Raw genomic sequence first — 16064 nt, 5'->3', positions numbered from 1 at the left:
TTTAAAAAAATTAAATCAAGACACCTGGAGGAAGAATTTAGGCCCTGCGAGAGTCTTAAAGGGCTAAGTGCGCAGAAAATATCAAAACATCTATTAGATGGGATTACATCTTGAAAAAGAAGCCCAGTCTCAAAGAGGTTTGTAAAACAGGCGAAAAATTTAGTTGATTTATGATCCAAGACACAAATGTCATACTTTTTTTTTTTCTTGTTTATGCAGATGAAAAACATTTTCCTCTACGAAAGACTGGTGCAAGTGGATTCTTGGCGTAAGGTGGACCAGGCTGCTTGCTGCCTCATTCCAACAGAAAGATGGTCACTGCTGGCACCTATAGTTTACCCTTGACTTGGTTTATTTCACACTGACACACATTGATGCAAACAGCAGAAGTCCAAAAATTATCCTCCTGGAGTTAATTTCACCTGAGCAGGTGAAATTACTCCATTCATAATACATCCTGATTGAACAGGTTTAATCAAGTGTAGACACTTAGCAAACAATACACACAGACCATTTAATGCAATAGATCATTGCTCCGCAATCAATAAACTAGAAACCACAGTTGTCTCGTTAGACATAGACCAGGTAAAGTGGAAATTTTTATTTGCAGTTTTACACAAATTTGGATTTAGTACATTCTTCAAAAGATGGATCAAAACACAGCTATCCAAATGCATGTGTTAGGACAAATAAACTTAATTTGCAAGGCTATAATCTAATGAGGGGCACCAGACAGGCCTGTCCACTTTCCCCCCTAGCTTTTTGTCCTTTTCATTGAACCACTAGCAGCAGCAATCCGACATGCCTATATGCAGAGGATGCTATTACTTTTCCTTGGGAACTCACAAAACTCTCTTCTGGAACGAATCACGCTCATAGATTTAACTGGAGTAAATCAAGACCTCTACCTGTGAACTGTAAATATCAGAACACCTCCACCACTCCATTACAGTCAGGTAACATTATTTACATCAGTAAAGATCTCTACTCTGCCTTTCAGAGGTTTCACTATTAAGCATCATTACTTCTTAATACTGAAGCACGCGGGGCCCCGTCCTCGGCTTGTACTGGGGTCAGCTCCTCGCTGCCTGCAGTCCCTTGGCATTCTTGCCCTCGGCTCTGTGCGGGACCTTTCTCTTCCCCCATCAAATTTGAGCGCTCAATCGTCATCGGCATGTGTGGCCTTGGGTTTTGGGTTTTCTTAGGTGGGACACGGATGGCTGGGGCTTCCCATGTATTCACTGTTAACCTTTGGCTTTTGAGGGGGCATAGTTGTTGTTGTTGCAGTCTCTCACCCTCATTCTTAAGTATGTTTCATGACAAACGCTTATACAAAGACACTCACATTCTCTCTCTTGCTTTCTCTCTCTCTCTCTCAATGACAAACACACATACAAAGAGCAAAATTGTATGTTTGTGTACTCCATTTGTTTGGTCTTACAATATAAAGTGTGTTGAAACAACTGTTGTTGTAAGTTGGTGCTATATAAATAAAACTGAATTGAATTAAACTGAACTAATGTCATTTGGGTTCATCCTTGTGTACAAAATATGAAGGCCATCCAGCAATTATTATTAATGTTTAAATGCAAAGCGAAACTGTAAGCGCTCTTTTGGATCTCTGTGGTTTGAAGTTTCGTATTCAGAATCACATGTACCCAGACAGAGATGTTTCAGGGTCAAAAGTGCCCACCAAAGTAAACACATAAAAATGAAGGCATTGTGGCATCCTTGGTTGCATCTTACCCCTGTCTTCTGTTATAATTTTTTGTCTGCAATGAAAAAAATGTTTTTTAAAGCTTGAGGAGAAGTAATGTGATAAAGGTCAGCAGGAAATATTTTCTCAGGATAATGAACGCCTCCCCACAGGTCCTTAGGGATTTGCCAAAAAGAGGGCTGCCAAAACAGAAGTGACTGGTATGATTTGAGAAATGGAGAAAGTGGGACAAATTCTCATAGAAGCAGGCAAATTGAGACGAACGGGAGATGGTTTGATTAAGGACTTTGGAGGAGAGCCTAACATTCTGACCTGGAATGCACTGCGGCTCCGGGGTCCTCCATGTGTCCGCCAAATGGCGGTTCTGGTCAGCTGTTCTGAGGAGTGTGGCTTTATTTTGTTTCCATACATGGTGGCAGCAGCGTAGGTGGTGCTGGATGGAGGAAACAGCCAAGTCTCCTCCTGGAGCCAGGAACAGAGGTGGCTGGTAACCTAAAGATACCTCAAAAGGAGATAATCCATTAGCTGCTGAGATCAGTAGATTATGGGCATACTCAGTCCGGTGCAGTTGTGAGCTTCATGTAGGTGGGTTGGAAGAAACAACACAATGCAAGGCAGCTCCAAGCCAATCAGCAAATCCTCCTGATTTGCTGCCTGGATGATTTGATCTGTGTCTTGCCACTGGATTGTAGATGAAAACCAGAAACTAAACTAACTTTGAATCATAGTGCATCACAGAAAGCGCTCCAAACCTGAGAGATGAATCTTTGTCATTTGACAGAAATAATGTCTGAGTGAATTCCATCCAACCTGAAAACATGTTGAACTAACTGTTGGTTTGTTATGGTAACTGTGGGAAGTTTAGGCAAGGCTAAGAGATGCATTACTTTTAAGAACCTGTCAATGACAACTGAGCCTGGCCATGAAATAGGAGAAACTGATCAGTGCATTCAGCTTCTGGAAATGAAGCAAAGGCTCTGGAGGTAGAAGTGAGCTGAGTTAGAAGTGCTGCTACCTGGTTGCAGTTTTTGATGAATTGGCAATAGAAGCTGGCAAAGCCCATAAAGTGCTGTAATTGTTTCCAAGCGGTTAGAGTGGGCCCTTTGGTCATGGCTTTGACTTTCTCCGGGTCCATTTTCACTGGCCCACTCTTGAGAATATAACTCAAAAATGATACCAAAGAAGTGTGAAATTCACATCTCTTTGCCTTCACATACAGTCTCTTTTCCAGTAACTTTTGCAAAGCCTTAATGACATGGCATTTTATTTTTTTCTAGAATGTGATCAAGGAACACAAAGTTGTTCAGAAAATCCTTAAGAAAGTAATTTACCAAAGCTTGGAGGGCTGAAACTGAGTTAGTTAATCCAAAAAGACACCACACGATACTATAAAGGTGTATTAAATGTGGTCTTCCAAAAACCCAGCACCCACCGGAGAAGATGGATGGATGGATGGATGGAGCCACAATTGGTCATCAAGCAGGATTTGTTCTCCAGTGGAATCAACAAGGACTTGGAAAGCTGACTATCGTTTCTTATGGTTAGAGATCTTAAGTCTTTCAGAGATGCTGGCTCGTCCTATAAAGCTAGTTCATGTTTAAGCTGATTATTTAAGAAATGATGGTAACCGATTTTTAGTGCCTTTGTCCCTGACACAATTCAGTTGAGAACTCAGTGACAGTATTTGTCTGATATAAATTAAAGAACCATCTAGCTGATCAAACACTCTCTTAAACGCCTTACAAACTTATGTGGATGACTCATTTGACCTGCTAATTAAATAAGACTCAGCTCTCCGAAGAGCTCGATCATTAAGCAAACCCACAACATGAGAAATCTTTGAGTAGTCGTTAGAGAAGCCACGGGGTGTATTTCTGAGCAATAAAGGCCACTTCAACAGAAAACCCCTGCAGTAACCCAGCTCACGTGTATACACAGGGGTTGCACACACAGGGGAACAAAATCAGATTCCATTACATTGGGCTGAACTGGTGTTTCAGAGACAGGGGGTTGTGGCAATTTCAAATTCACTGATTGAATAGTGCGATTCAGTGGATCTAGCCTCTGATCAGTTCCCTGTTGTTGTAGTATTGCAGTGTTTTTCTTTGCAGGAGCAGTGACTGGCTGGATGGCCCAGGCAAGTGTAACTGGAAGTGTCTGTGACACTCCTTGAAGCAACAGGAGTCCCAGAAAACAGTGCAATCACTCTGATTTTGGCTGGGCAAGTGAAGAACAGTCAAGAAAGCAGGTATACAGACTGAAAAAACACAAAAACTTTTTAGAGACACAGGAGGCCTAACACCCACTACAATAGGAACAACAACATGGCAAAGAGTAGCTTCTCTTACTGCCTCCTAAAGGTTTCTTCTCTTCTCCACTTGTCTTCCTTTTAACCACTTACTTTGTCTCTTCATCCTTTTACCTAAGTGGGATTTATAGTCGAACACAGAGAGCACGTTCACTGTCCGTTCCACTCCATGGACTGCCCGTCTGCCTGCATTGAGCTCTGTTGTCAGATCACGGGAAGGTACAAAGCACGTGCTCCAGCCATCCATGGTCCACTTGGTTGTGTTGCTGTTGCTCTGCAAGCCAGACGGAAAGGAGAGTGAAGTTACAGGACACAATGAAATAATGAAAAGTGTCAACTGCAGCCTCTGTCTGTGCTTTTAATCCTTTTTCTTTTGCATGGACGCACATTTTTCCCACAAAAGTGTAAGTGAACGGACACAACTGGAGGACTATAAAACCCATTTTAGCCAGTCAGAGGGATAGCTCAATATTACTCTTCATGAACCACTGTCAGTATACTTTATGTTATCATGTACTTGACCTAATCACCACAATTTCCTGAACATTTGATTTCTTTATTTGGTGAATTGTCTACATGAAAATAGTTTTTGCCTCATGACGTTGTTCACAGAGTCCAGATGGAAGGCAGAGAATAGCAGTACCAGCGAGTGCTTAAATACCACGGGTCAATGAGCTAAAACACAGCAGGTGTGAAAGAGAAACTCCACCCAGATAGATCACTTCAGCTAGTTTTAGGTTTTTTTTAAAATCCAACAGAAAGAAATTCACTATTTGAGCAGAGAGAAAACAGAGACATAACGATGGCACATAAAGATGTTAATTCTAAACTAGATAGTTGTATATTTTATTGGCTTCATTTATCTTGTTAGGACATACAATTATTTATGTTAGTCTCGGACTAAATCATTTAGGTCTGATCCTTTTCCTTTAGAGAGCTCAACAACCGAGTGTTTGGCTGTCAGACATGTTTTTTATCCTACCTCTTAAAGGAGACCCCATTTTCTTCGCGAATTTTTTACAAAATATGCCATTTGGCATCTGCAGTCCACTGGCTTGTCCAATACTAAGTCTGAGGTTTATGGGTTTGAGGCTCCTTCTACACCCTTACATTCACCGCAAAGAGAGAAAACTCACTCACTGCATACCTGATCTTTTTTTTGAAGCACTGAGAGTTAGAAATGCTCTTCAGAGGTTACAAAGGCCTTTATCCTTTAACATGCAATATGGAAGAAAAAGAAATTCTAGACTCACAAATCGCCCACCACAACCACCATGTTGTTTAGAGAGCCTGAATATGTGAACTGACAGGAGTTTTACGGGTTTAGAAAAGTGATTTGCAGTTTTTGTTTTAACATCAAGAACATTCCCCTCTATCACACCACTTTGCACAATTATACTGTGCTAGCTTTAATCAGGCATTGTGAGATCATGCAAACATATTCAGTGGGGCAAAGGTGTCCATGATGTGGGTGCATTCCTCAGTTTTATTATATTTATGGGAATTTCCTTGCTATTATGAGTAGAAAGCCACACATTATCTGTCTGGCCAAAAACTGAACAGTGGAATGTTTGCATGAAAACATTCAGCTGGGAGAAGAAAAGACAAGCACGCTGTCAAAGAGAGAAACAATTTCAACTACTTTTCTCTGATGTAGCACACACTCTTTGCAGTGCAAATTGTAAAACAAAAAAACAACACACTGTCGGATTGTCAGGCTGGAACCCAGAAGCAATTTCTAATATTTGGTTACTGTTTTGCCTACTGCATGTCTTGAACTCTGTAAAGACGGGAGGCGGTGCTGATTATGCCAGGAGAAATAGAAAATCCCAGTCTTGTAGGATCCACAGATAATAACAGATGACATCTGCTCTGGGCAGTGTAATAGTATCATGATCATTATGGTTGATTTTTCGGTTTCCAGCATGGATAAACATTAAGAAGAACTCATGGTAATCAGTGTTCTGAGACAAAATACAATCAGTCATGTGATGCAGATTTCAAGGTCAAAGTCAGAATTTGGGGGAAAAGTGTGGTTTTACTGTTGAACCGCATACAGTGTAAAGGCAATAGCAAGCTTTCCTAATGGATAGGTTTCCTAATACTAATACTTTAATCCTAATACTTTATGTTTTAAGGGAAAAACAAATTTGTAGACAGATATAGTTGTTAGATCTGTACAAATGCAGTTGCAGTAATTCATTGAAAAGAGCATATGGCATAAGAACTTCCGTAGTTTCGTCAATTTGAGCCTCGATTTCCTCAGCAATACAGAATAACTCCATTGTGACACTATGTGAAAGGAGAGTAGCATGACAGTCTCAAATGAATGCATGAAGCTCAAGAATCTGGAGTACTCTGCATTCATTATGCTAGGTGTTTTGTTTAGACACTGCAGACTGTGACTCAGACCAAATATTTGTAGATTTAAAACAGATGCCATTGTCCACATTTGGCCTTGAACTGTTATGTTTTTTCCAAGCTGGATTTAGTAAGACATTCTTAGTGCATAAAATAAAAGAAGCATTTATTTGTTTAAGGGAGAGTAAATGTTAACTAGTCAACGCACTGTTTTTGTGCAGTAATTCAATTCAATTCAATTTTATTTATATAGCGCCAAATCACAACAAAAGTCGCCTCAAGGCGCTTCATAGATACAGAGAAAAACCCAACAATCATATGACCCCCTATGAGCAAGCACTTTGGCGACAGTGGGAAGGAAAAACTCCCTTTTAACAGGAAGAAACCTCCGGCAGAACCAGGCTCAGGGAGGGGCGGCCATCTGCTGCGACCGGTTGGGGTGAGAGAAGGAAGACAGGATAAAAGACATGCTGTGCAGTAACCAACAACAATACATAATGTTTTTGTAAAACAATCCAGGATTATTTGAATTAAAACCATAACAATCTGCATATTCAAAAACAAATTTTGCTGAAGTATGGGATTTTCATTTAAAAGTTTGACTTGTTTGAAGTTCTTCAAATCAAATTTACATCAGATCTCTTGCCTCAAAATCCACCATGTATATGCTTTCATTAGAGCTTTGTTGACTCAGCCACTGGAGAGTTGAAACATCAAAAATACTTCTGCAGATTCAAACCTTTCTCTACCCAACAAGCACTGATGACTTTGTTGAACTGCTCATTAACACAAATATCTAATCAGAAAATTACATGTCAGCAGCTCAGTGCATTTAGGCACAAAAACAGCCTCCTGAACTTCAAACAGGACTGGGGAAGAAAGATGAAAAGGTAGTAGGGGATCCTCTGAAATTTTCCTGACCTACTGGGATTTTCTCACATAACCATCTCCAGGTTTTACAGAAAAAAAAGAGGTTCAAATTGATAGGGAGGCAACAGCAATTCAAATATCTATGGATCCATCTAGCCTTGTATCAAGGTAAAAACAAAAAGGGAAAGTTATATTTCTAAGCCCATTAAACTCCTGTCAGTTTACATATACAGTCTGTCTGGCCAACAAGTTCGGCAAACTGGGAAATCAGATGAACTTGGTGGTTGTGAGGGCAATTTATAGGTCTTCATGCCAAGAATGAGGGTCCAAACACCTAACAGTGGCAGGTGAGTATATATTACATTTACTGTATACTGACAAAGCCAAAATATGAGCCTATAAAAATTTGATTCATTCAGGAAAGAAAGATATGGCACAGATTTGTATAAATTAAAAGAAAGAACAGAGTTAACGGAACCTTAGCTACTATAGGGTAAGAGGCGGGATACATCCTGCACAGGTCACCAACCTGACGCAGGGCTAACACAGAGAAACAAGAGTGCTATCCACTGTTCCACCATGCTACCCAATACTGGAACATTTTAACTTCAAAGCTATCCAACCACACACATATGCTGTTTTAGCAATACAGCTTTTTACAACCAAGATTTGCCAAGTACAAGCACAGTCTTTACTGGTTGGCTTGCTTGAGACACCTGTTCTTTAAATATCTGATTTTTTCCCTTATTCACTTTGTCATTGCTAAGTTTTCTGAACAGAGCTCATTCCCATTTTGTCAAAAAAAAGTGTTTTAGTTATAAATGTGATCATCTGCTGTTTTCAGAGCTTTTGTGATAAAAAAAAAAATCATATTTGGTGATGTACAGAGCACTCTGAGCTCCCTAAATTGTTCTGTGAATGTTCATGCAGTAAATTCTCAGTGAACACAAGAAGAACACAGTGACCTTTTTATAAAGAAAAAAGACTTCAATTCAGCTGAATCTTAATCCAAGAAGAGAAATTCTAATAGTTTCCTTCCTGTTATCTTTGCAAAGACTGTAACATTTTTGTGGGCTTTTCTCTCTTAAATCTTTTTCATAGAGAAAAAAATGACAGTTTTTCCAGTCAACATCTAATGGCCTACATCAGATCTCTGTCCCTGCCAAATAAACCCATACTCTGAATGAATCTTAACGAGGACTCTATCTACCTCCAGCTGTGTCGACATGGTTGGTTGGATGGTTATGTTCCTAGACAGAAATTTTAAATGCATGACTGACATTGAAAAACATAAATTCTAACGTGAAGGGCAATACGTTCCAACTTTCTATTTCAGGACCACTTCAATTACTGAATTTAAAAAACAATGTAGCACCAAGCTGGGTGAAGATGTAGAAACTTTGCAAGGAGACTCGACATATCTGAATGATCTAATCCCAGACAGCAGCACCCACCATCGCACTATGTGGGCTGAGAGCTAAGAGGTCTTGCTGATGTCTGGGGTAATAAAAATGAAGCGCTTGCTTTTGTGTAGTGATTAATGAGAGCTGTTGTCAGTGTGAAGAAAAGCGAGGATGAGGTAATTAAAGTGCATCTGCATTGGTGCGAGGTTTAAGAGCCGCAGCCTGCTAATTAGCAGAGATGCTATTAAAAGGAAACTGTGATGCAAGTGCTCATCACCTACCGTCCCACACACAAAAACAGAAGTTAACCTTTTACCTGGAAAGCCAGCTAGTCTTTATTCAGAAACAACATCACTGTTAATTCTTAACAGATGATGGCATTATTCACAATAGTTTTGAAATACTGGTGAGATTTCTTTAATTTTATTTAGATTAAATCAAGATATTTGCTTATAGAATACTTTTTTTTTTTTACTTATTCACTGCCGTGCAATAGTACATGTTGAGGTCATGATAAAACTTTCTAAATAACCCTGAACTGATTAAAATCTTGTTGGCTCAATCTATTATTTCCAATGAAGCTCAGAAGACAAGTATTATTATTATTATGAGTGGTTGGGAATTCATACTGGCCTTTGTTGGACAGAGAAGTGATTCTTTTGAAAAGATCTAATGGTAGCAGCTGGGTGTAAGTTCAATTTTATGAGTGTATGAGTAATCTCCTGCTTAGTCACTGCTGATTAGGTAGGTAGCAGGATTCCTGATGCAGTAATGGCCAACATCTGTGTATTTTGAAGGTAGAGTCCAGAGATCGTTAGCCAACCCTAGCATAAGAAGTTAAAGCAGGGCAGAAACAACTTTTGTTGTTCTCAGTACTGACAAAATCTACCTAATAGCTTCCTATTTAAAGTGTTATATCTTGTTAAATCTATACATAACCTCTTGATTCCAATTATTTTCTGGATGTAGCTCTGTATTTTAAATTAAAAAGAGGCCCTGCTTGATACCAGGTAAGCCAGGCAACTGTTTAGGGTTACAGGCCAGTGGGGGAGGGGGGCTCTGAGGTTGGATAAACTTTCAACTACAGCAGTGGCAATGTAGAAAGTTTGCAATGACAGTAGCTGACTCTCTTCCATTGCAAGTATCATATATGATCAGGGATGGGCACTGTGATTACTTTTTTCAAGTAACAAGGAAAGTAAGGGATTACTATTGCAAAAAAAGTAATGTTGTTTGTGAGAGTGTCTCTTGACAATGACGTACGAGCATTTGGCGTCCGTGGTAGCATCAGACATGTGTAGATCAACAAAGCATAATAAGGAGTGTGGGAGAGAGTACGACCATGCAGCATTTAAAGCTTGTAAGTAACACCATTACTTTAATTTTGGTTCCATTAAAAAGTGACACAAACATTAGCGTCCACTGAAGATCCTGCTGCTGAATCTTTACTTTTATTTATTTTTTGCTGTTTTTTTACTTGCATCTATTTGAAAGAGTGAGTGTTTATTTTATATGCTGGAATATGCAGAAAAAATAGAATTGGGCTGAAAGGGCTATTGCTTTACAAAGTAATCAGGTTGTGTATCATGTTTTTTTTAAAGTAACAAAGTAATAAAGTAACTAATTACTTTTTTAAAGCAACGTGCCCAACACTGCATATGATTCTGCGTAACAAAAGTAATGCCAGCTTGGAAAACATCACAATGAAAACAAAGAGAGAAAACAAGGGAGACAGAGGTGAGTGTATCAGATAATAAATATAATGCTAAATAATCAACTGCTGCTAGTCTAGCCCTAAATATGAGGAAGATTTGAATAACTTCCACTAGCATTACGTACTTCTTTTGCTTATTTTGATGTTGCAGCCTTGTGTAGTAATGTAACAGAGTGGAGTACATCAGGACACAGACAGTCATCTTTTTAGCATAGCTAGCAGACCAAAAAAACATAGGAGCTAGCTGGAGTTTTAACGCCTAATAACCAGTCAGTGTGCTCTTTGGCTGCTGCTTCCTTGTTATTTTATAGCACTGTTGTTGGTGGCATCAGATTATTTGTAACATAAGTGATAAATACTGATTAGAGCCCCCCCCACCCCCGTGAATTTTTGCTAAGAACCCCAACAGTCTCCGCTAAAGATGTCTTAATTTGAAAAATACCAGGCTATCACTCTTGTGATAGCTTGTTCAGTAATGTTTGTCACTATTTACTGTTTGCTTGGTTCTCAGAAGCATTTTATCAGCACAAAATATTCAACAATTGAAGCTGAGAGGACAGAAACGGCATTTAACGCAGAAAAATGGAGTCGGCCGAGCATAAGTAGTCTCTGTTTGGTCATTTTTTTAATATTCAGACTTCTAAAACAGACTCACAAAGACACATTAAGCTATTTACCTTATAATAAATGCTGGATGGTCTCCATTTTTGGACTCTGCACTGTCTTGCCAATTGGCAGTTCATGTTCTCGTGCATTCTTTCATCTTTCTTTCAACTTTCATCTGCCACAAATGAACTGTGTAAGATATGTGACTAGACTGATGAAGAAAATTTTTGACCACCCGGATTTAATGTGGAAAAAAACGTGATCATTTACATAAACTAATTTTTAATTTTTTCATCCATCAATTTATTGTCTTAACAATTTATCCAATTCAGAGTCACAGGATTGCTCTTGTCTGCAGATATCAATGAAGTCGCTTCATTGCTTTGAACTTTGTTGGCTACTGTGATGGACATCAGATATCTCTCTATGAATATACACAGAGACCTTAATTATACATTATTAATTTTTTTAATGTTTTTCATGCTGAAGATTTACATTGATAGCACTAATATGAAACCTTACCACTGTGGGTGGGTTGAAATGTTAAAGCCATCCATCTTTCTTCGCTCCAGTCCCCTCCACCTATTTAATTTCCGTTTTGCCATCAGTGTCACAGCCGTGATGAAATGTCTGTGGGTGGCAGTGCTCTGAAGATTAAAGCTTTATATCAATAGAATACATATTAACTCAAGTGTTATTGCAGAGCTGTTGATAAAAACATGCTTTCTCAGATCAAAGTATTGAACTCACAGACCAGCAGTAATACCTTTAAATGGGCCAATATTGTTGTACACTGTTGTGATGGATTGGGAAGCTGTTTGTATAAGAAGCTCCTCCTTCACTTTTCCTTCATTTGTCTTCAGCTTGAGTGGTTACGCAGGGATGAGAGTACTGAAGTGTGTGGCAGATTTAGTGCAGGCCACCCACAGCTGTGTGACGCTACAGGACACGGTGTTGGCTGAAGGACAGATAACTGCTTTCACGACACTGATCTTGCTCAGCATAGTTTGGTACAGGCTGTACCTGGTGACACAGCAAAAGTAACCTGCCAGCTCACACATAATTGTAACACTGCTGACAGTTATTGTGCTGTCTGACCTTTTTCTACTGTCAGGTAATTTGTCTTATGACTCTAATAAAGGTCAAAACTCATCTCTAGGATTAAAGGACATTTATCCTTAATAGCAGGAATAAATTCTTAACACCCCATATAACATTTACAGAAAACCAAGAGATGATTAATACGACATAGCATAATACAATTTCAAGCACTTGTTTTTATAAGCTTTTAAAGCATCTGTAACTCATCTAAAAGCAAGTTGATGTGGGGATTTATATAAAAAACAAAACAGTATTTGTTTGAGAGACTGGTGATCTGCTCATGATGTATAGATGTATGCATATATGTAGGTAAGTGTAGCAGCCCCTGACATCAGGAATGACAGAAGAGTTTCATTCTCTGGGCATCGTTGAGCACCATGAAAACTACAAAAATAAGAAAAAATTGCTACTCACACAGTCCCTTTGAATTATGCTTTACCGATAAACAATAACAAAAAAAATAGTTTAAATTAAGTCAGGTAAATTCAAAAATAAGTACTTCTGAGATTTACATTCAGTCACTGATTAAATAAAACAAAAAAGGGTGCATCAAACTGCATCAAGGTGCTTCACAGGTTAATCAAATAAAATATAACATTACATCACATACCTTGTTCCGCTTGCCAAGGGGCAAACTCCCGTGAACATTTAAACATTTGATCCCTTCCTCGTGGAGCGATGCTAGCTTAAGTGACACACATGCATCCATTTGCTAAAAATAGCAAATGGATGAATTCAACGTAAGTATAGAACGAGAGAGTTTACAGATATGTCACGATGCAAACACAGTAGCAAACCTTATGTCAGAAACAGACTTAACAGTGTATTTTATTAAGGCATTATTTTAACTAACAAAGACTGTTGGGTGGGACATAGATCCCATCCTATGGTGCTCCATCCAAGCACATTTCTTTGAGCAAAAGGCTGATTTTCTCAGCCTGCAATTATTTCTAGATGAAGCAGTGCTGATGGGCAATCGTAGCCAATCAAAAATCCTACTTAACAGTCTTAAAGTGGCTGTAGCTTTTTTGCAAGTTGCCCTAGGTGTGGCCACTAAAGTGCAGTATCCTTTGCAGGAATGTGAGACTTATTAGCTGGGATGAAATCCCTTGTGTACACATGGCGTAGTTGAACATACAACTCACTGTTGAACCCATGAACTTGCAATCCACAAGCAACTTCACTATGAGTGTCTATGTCAGTGTACTGAACTGCACTGGCTGAGTCTTCACATTTAGTCCAGAGACCAGATGAAAGTTGAGTCACTCTGTGTGTCAAGCAGAGCATATGTGAAAATCTCTCTGTGGGGGTTTGCTGCCAATGACACAAAAACTGGAACAATACTAGATGTAGCAGAGGAGTATCTTGTCAATGTGGGTGACATGACATTGTGAACTTCCTTTGTCTCATTTCCTTCAGATGGTGAATCACTTTGACATTTCACTGGCACCCTCATTTCTCTCTATGTCCAATCAGGTTGGATGGCTTCGACTACATATAGCGCATGTGTGCCTTCTCTTGCATTCTTTACTACTGTGACCCGTCACCTGGAAGATAACTTTTCAAGTACAATATTTTTCTCCTGCAGGGAAGGATTTTGTGGCCAATCAATGCCATAAAAGATATCTTCCGGTCTTTAAACTTTAAAGGGTTACCAGTGAACACTGTGGGTTCAGGTGCAGGCAGACGGTTGGAGACAAGCTTGCAAGCTCCTGTGTTAGGCTGACCTCCTCCTGCTTTCACAAAATCTCAGGTGGTGCACATTGAGGTTGAAAAGGTTTTTGGCCTGTGGGATCAATGGATTTAGAGATTCAATAATTTGGCTGTAAGGCTGTGATTTGTCATCTGCCTCATCCTTAAAGCTTTCCAATCTATTGCAATTGTTGTAAGCTCTCACTCTGGCTGCTGCTACTTTTACCTTATTTTCTGCTTGTAGCTGTTGCAGTTTATTTCTCTCTTCCTCTAGTTTTACTGTAAATTCTGCAATTGTTTGTGCTTCTTTGATTTTCCATTCATGCTAAGCTACTCAACATTGCTTGCTGTTCATGTATTTGTTGCATTGCTTTCGCCTGTTCTAGTTTAGCTGCAAGGTCAGCTTCTGCGTCCACACGTTTGCTAGAAGACATAGAGGTGGCTCTGGAGTATGAATCTGAGCCTGAGAATCTGAATGCTCTGAAATAACTGTTTCTGTTTCAGTTTTCCCCCAAAACAGATCCATACTCCTCTTTACTTATTATCATCCTTACAAGCTACTTCTTGAGCCTGTCGTTAAAGGTCTTATCTATATCTTCTAGTTGTTTACCAATAAGATCACAAATTTCTGTTGTTAGGGCAACACGCTCATCCATTCTCTCGACAACATCTGGAGTAGATGTATGATTACGGCAGATAGGCTCATACAGTTGATGCACTAATGCTTCTTTAGCCTTAATGTCAATTTGTGTTCTAATAAGGTCTTCTGTTGAGCAAAAACCTTTTAGTTTCGGTCAAATCCCTCTTGCTAACTCCTTCCAGGACTCATAAGCCTTGCTAAATGACCCTTTGTTTTTCTTGGCTTCCTGTTAATGCATCTCCTGCCCATTTTTTGTTAGTCTTCACTCTCTGGAGCAGGACCTGGCCTGTTGTGTCTCTGTAGATTTGTCTGTTTTTTCAATGGAGGAAAAAGGGTTTTTTTTGTGGGGTTTTTTTGCTTGGTGCACCTGCCCTTTATGTGTATATATCTGAACTCAAATGGGTTGAGTGGTGGCTTCAACTTATTAACACTGAACTTAGATATTTGATAACACTGAATTTTATGAAAGTATTGTTGTAACTTACAAAGGCGTCATGCAGCTTATTCCTGTGCACCACAGACTGTTCTATACAGGGCACGCCTCTGAGCGTGTCCGTGATTAACGTTACTGCGCGCACAGTTAACAACTTCAGTAATGACAAGTTGTGGAACAGACCAGCGGTTCATTACACTCCCACCAATCGTGCTATGATTACCAAACTAAGTGAATCATACATGATTCTTGACAACAAAAAATGAACCAATTTAACCAAGGTGTACAGACCATCATCGAGCAGTTGTCACTTGGAATGTTACATCATTTATGTCAGTTCATCTCAGAAATTAACATGTTGATTATTATTCCCTTTCAACAAGAATCACCAATTTTTGGATAGGCCGCTCAGTAATGAGGGGCTTGAAAGCACGATCCTGTTCCTTAGTCCGACTATGTATGTACGGATGTATAGGTAGTCTTTCAACACGTGAGTCTTTCTTTCTAGCAAAAGGTTTAACATTAGGTTATTGCCTCTTAATAGAGGTTTCTTAATGTTTGTTCATTTTTATTATAGCAAAGCATGTCATCTATGAAATATGAAATTTGCAAATTTAGGAAAATCCAGCACTAAACTGAAATACTGATAATTTTAAAATAACTATTTAAAGCAGTGTAAGTCATTTACTTTAAAATCAATCCTAGCTTTTCCAGGCCATCTGTTGCTCCATGACTCCATCTGACTATTTATTAATCCTGTCAGGGTAGAATCCTGAAAACAAACACTTTTCCTCTTTATAAACACGGGATCTCAGCAATAAAAGCCTCATAAAGAGGTTAAAACAAAAGATAGTTCTTTTAAAAAGATAAATAAATCAGGAATTAAAGTCAATACCATTAGCAGTTATATTGGCTCTAAAAAGCAGCTTGCCACATTAACCTTTAAACCCTTTTACTTAAGATGCATGGCAGCAGTCACACTCCGCCTTGGGCCTAGATGTACAGCTGTTTGTCAACACACCACTTAAAGACAACCCCAATATCCTTGCAGCTTTAGCAGATGCTATATTACAAACCTGGGTTTGACATTAGTTCAGTTGGAGACCTATATACTAATAATATGTTTACTAGCTTCAGACAGCTATCCGAATTCTATGGTCTACACAGACATAATCTTTTTAAATGCCTACAGATTAGACATTGGGTCAGGAGCCAAACA

The sequence above is a fragment of the Perissodus microlepis genome, chromosome 6 (genome assembly GCF_051167445.1).
Source record: "Perissodus microlepis isolate ML-2025 ecotype Zambia chromosome 6, ASM5116744v1, whole genome shotgun sequence".
Classification (NCBI taxonomy): Eukaryota; Metazoa; Chordata; class Actinopteri; order Cichliformes; family Cichlidae; genus Perissodus; species Perissodus microlepis.
Note: the sequence above shows the minus strand (reverse complement) of the source record.